This window comes from Belonocnema kinseyi, chromosome 2 (assembly GCF_010883055.1).
Source record: "Belonocnema kinseyi isolate 2016_QV_RU_SX_M_011 chromosome 2, B_treatae_v1, whole genome shotgun sequence".
NCBI lineage: Eukaryota > Metazoa > Arthropoda > Insecta > Hymenoptera > Cynipidae > Belonocnema > Belonocnema kinseyi.
Genome location: NC_046658.1, coordinates 52,545,717 through 52,550,792, shown reverse-complemented (window position 1 = coordinate 52,550,792; position 5,076 = coordinate 52,545,717).

The following is a 5,076-nucleotide window of genomic DNA, read 5'->3' as shown; positions in this document are numbered from 1 at the left end:
TCTTTGCTTCTGTTATTTTCATTACCCTACGAATAAGTATTTTTGAATATATTTTACTTACGGTGCTTAATAAGCTAATCCCTCTGTAATTATTGCACTCGCATTTATCTCCCTTTCTCTTGTATATTGGTACGTTAATCGCTTTTTTCCAATCGTCTGGGACGTCCCCCAACTCGAAACATAAATATATCAATTCGCAGTTTCCTCCTTCAAAGTCGTTTTGTATTTTTATCTCTTCTTCTGCTCTAATTGTATCTTTACTTTTTTAACTAATCGCTTAAGTATCCTGTTTTCGGGTCTATAATCATTTCTACGTCTACTAATACACTTACAAATAATATAATAATGAACTTCAACTTTAATTATCATCATGAAAAGCAATGAGTTTACTGTGCGAATTTTATTTCTGTAAAATACTTTTAATCATTTTTCAATTTTTCGAAATAATTGGTAAAATATTTTTAATTGATTTAACTTTCGTTTTAAAGTTCAGTTCAAACGCGACTAAAACGTTTGAAAACAATTTACAACATTACTATATATTTTATGTACTTGGGATGACTTTGCAAACTTTATTTCCTTTTGCTTCCAAATTTTTCAGATAATAGTCGATATAATACTTGAATTATTAAACAAAGTCAGCTGGATTTATGTGGGTGGAAACCCTTTCAGCTAGCGTATTACATATTGGCGAGCGTCGCTCATGAGACATTCCACTGCTTCAGCTGACGGGTTTTCCACCCACGTACAACCAGCTGACGATTATTTTTATAAAAAATACCATGGTAATTATCATCTGTTGAAGTTTTAAGCGGAAGAAATCATTGCATTAATTTTGTTGTTGTTACATATTTCCATGACCAGCTGACGGGTTTTCCACCTACATAGAGCCAGCTGCCGGTTTTTTCAGTTTAAACATTATATTAACTATCATCTCACAAAGTTTCAAGCGGAAGGAAATCGTTGAAAACTTTTTTTTTGTAAACGTTGAGGCTGCTGCCAATGCCCCACCTATCTGAAGCATTCCTCAAAGTATTAGGCAGAAGGAAATGATTGACAAAAAATTTTCGCTTACTCCCAGACTAAGAGGACATTTTAAACTATGTAAATTAAAAAATGAAGAAAACAAATAGTGCCTTTTTTTAGAAATTCAGTTCAAAAATTAGTTTCTGAAAAATCCAAAAAGTTTTTGAAATTTTGTTGTTCGAAAAATATTTCTCAAGTTAGAAGTTTTTTGATTTTTTCAAAAATTATTTTAGAGTGTTTCTTTCAACACCTTAAAGAATCGATATTTATACTTTTCATCAAATTTTCTGACAAAGCTGAAATTTTTCAGATGATTTGCAATGGAATTGCTCAGTTTATATGTGATCTTTTCGTTATTTCGTAGATTATAATCATCAACCTTGTTTTAATGACATATTTTTCATAGTGTATTTACACGCCTGTCGTAAGCAGGCGGAAAATGTATTTTCCTCGCACTCTACCATGTGACGGTGCCTTGCATTTATCTCACTCAAGATTTTCCACCCCACGGAAAAACAGAGAAAACCTAGAGTGCGATAAATGCGTGGTAGAATCAGATAAAGATACATTTTCCATTTGTATACGACAGGCGTGTACACAGAAGGTTCACAAGTCAGTTGCAATGAAAACAAATGATTGGGATATTTGTTTTAAAGTTTGCCTAAAAAAGAGAGTTGTTGACCCAATTCGTTGAAAATGATGTGTCACAATGTATAGAATTTTTTTGTCTCTGCGAGAAAGGCTGTCTTTAGAAGGAAATACATACTAATGTTAGTTCTAGGAGAAGTTGAACTCATTAAAAAGAAGCATATCACTCTTTTACGTATTTCATCAATAGGTTTAGAAATTTTCGAAACAGATTTAATTTCCAGATTTTAAAGTATTTTGTTGAATTTAAAGAGCCTAGCAAAAACAGATTTTTATTTTTAATGCTACATTATAAAATAAAAATACATGTTTGAATTTAAAGTCCAAGCAAATGTTATTTATAGCAGTCATAAATTAAAATAAACATTAAATCAATCTACAATTAAACAAGGATAACATACTAGTTTCGGCAAGAAAGCCAAATTTCAAATCTTGTGAAAAACCGAAAATAAAATTACGGAATTAGAAAGTTGTCCTAAAATTTCAAGTTATCGAAGATCAATATAGCTACCAAAAATATCGATTAACCTTATTGAAATATTCCGAGAATTAAATTCAACCAATGTAAAAAAATATACAATATAGACAACGATCGTGGCCTTTCGTAAAATATACCTGCAACATCAGCACAGGAGGTTTCAAGCATCGTATTGGATTCACTTAAAACATCCTAATCTCATCAGTCACTTGACTTAGTCCGTGGCTATGATGTATCACCGGGTTCACCCGAGTAAAATGTTTGAAAAAATTAATTCTGCAGCTGGATTCTGGTAGCTCTAAGAAAGCATCCAGAGGTGACTCTTGTCACCTCCAACTCTCGCTGCCGCTGTTTAAGTATAACAGCGGTAAAAGACGAACTCCAAACTACACCATGCTTGTTATTTTGTACCTGCAATATCAGCGCCATAAATTTCAAACATCGTATTAAATTAACTTACAACATCCTCATCTCATCAGTCACATGACCTAGTCCGTGGCTATGATGAAAAACCGGGTTCACCCAAGTGAAAATTTGAAAAAAATAATAACAATAAGATAATAATAAGACGAACTTCGCAGTCATTTTTTTCTCTTAAGTACTTCATTTGGGGGTGCATAATAAGGGGTTAGATTCTGTGAACAGGATTTTGTCGCGAAACACGGACATTTTTTTTAAAAAAGATGCAAAATATCACATTCCATTGGTTTGGTGCTTCCCTGTGCATTGAATAGGTAAACGTGTACTTACCAAAAATAAAGTGACCCATTTAGACCTGAATTTACAGGTACCCAAAGTTCAGTTTTTTGTAAATAGCTGGTTTTAGGGTTGTCACAGAAGAAAGTTCCTAGAGAATGAACACAAGAGGACTCAATTCTGCGCAAGTTAAAAAAAGTGTTCCTACCAATTCGGTATATCAATTATCATATTATATTATATCATATCATATCAATGATATCATATCGATTCGGCGACTAAATTGCACCGCGGAACAAGACTACGACCATTTTCTTTACTTATAAGTGCTTAAGTCAAGTAATAGTGATCAATAAATTATTTAATTATCAAATTAATAATAATGGGCTACTTTTAGTGAATAAATAAATAATGGTTTCAATTAATAAATTTTCATCACTCATCAAATGTGCATTTTTCGGAATTTTTTAATGAAATTTCTAATAAGGACGCTCATTATAGATCAAAAATAAATATTTATTCATTTTTAATTAATAAATAAACAATTGCTTAAATACATAAATTTCGAACACCTATCAAGCGTGCATTTTTTGGCATTTTGTACTGCAATTTCTGTTAGCGGAATTTTATAATTAACAAAATACCAATCCACTATTAGAAATATTTGTGTTACATTTTTAATGCTTCCTATGAATGATCCCATACACATTCGAAGCATAATGTAAACTCTAGCACTAGGTATTTACAGTCCGCCTTCAATTTTTCTACAGAATACAGTCATTGTAGAAATTTTCGTGACATAAAATTAAGAAGTCAGATTTTGAACAGTATTAAAAAAACTGATGAAAACCAGAAATTATTACACAAGCCAACATAGTTTTGTTGTTGGAAAGTGGAGTGTCATTTCCGAAGTCATTTTTTACATAGGACCTGAATCCGGGGTCAGAATTGGCCCATCATGTCAGGATTTTAAGATATTTGAGTTTATTCACCTAAAAATGACGTTTTTGACTACATTTGAGGTGAAGTACAGAAGACACAACATTTTTTGGGATTTTTTCTTTAGTTTTATCATATAGTACTGCTCTTGCTCTTTAATTTGTGGGTCGCAGAATTCAATTACCATTTTGCTTTGTCAAGTTACGCCAATTTGAAATTACGAGATATGTCCCATTATGTCTTGAGCATTTGCTTTAAATACTTTGAGGCATACATTTTGGACTGGGTGTTTTCTCTTGAAAATTTGTATTTGGCGGTGTTCGGGGTTGTTGAAATCCCAAAAAATTTTGTGTCTTCTGTACATAACCTCAAAAATAGCCAAAAACGCCATTCTTTAGGTGAATAAACTCAAATATCTTGAAATCCTGACATGATGGGTCAATTCTGACCCCGGATTCGGAACCTATGTAAAAAATGACTTCGGAATGACCCTGCACTTTCCAACAACAAAACCATGTTGGCCTGTGGTATATAAAAAAAATGCTCAAGACATAATGGGACATATCTCGTAATTTCAAATTGGCGTAACTTGTTAAAGAAAAATGGTAATTAAACTCTATGACTTTCAAATTAAAGAGAAAGAGCAGTACTATATGATGCAACTAAGGCAAAAATCCCAACAAATTTTTTGTCTTCTGTACATCACCTCAAAAGTAGCCAAAAACGCCATTTTTTGGGTACCTAACTTCAAATATCTTAAAATCCTGACGTAATGGGCCAATTTTGACCCCGAATTCGAATTCTACGTAAAAAGTTACTTCGGAAATGATCCTCCACTTTCCAACAACTGACATGACCCCATTATTAAGACAATTATTTATTTATTTATTCAAAATGATGAAATATTCATTTTTAATCTGTAATAAACCTCCCTAATCGAAACTTCATTATAAAATGCTAAATAGTTCACACTTGACAGGTGATTTATTTATTAATTAAAAGTATTCATTATTATTAATTGATTCAGGGTACACTGTTCAAGGTCATTGCTCGTGACCCATTGGGGCTAGGAAAATTTTTTTTGACTTACGCAGAATTAAGTCCTCTTTTGTTGATTATCTAGGGACTTTATTGTGTGAAAACCCTGAAACAAGCTATTTACAAAAAACTGAACTCTGAGCATTCACCTGTACCAGGTGTATACATATGAAACCGGTATTTTTTCAAGAAAAAAACACATTTATTTCAAGAGAATGATGACAAATATTTTATTCAAAGTATGCGCCCTC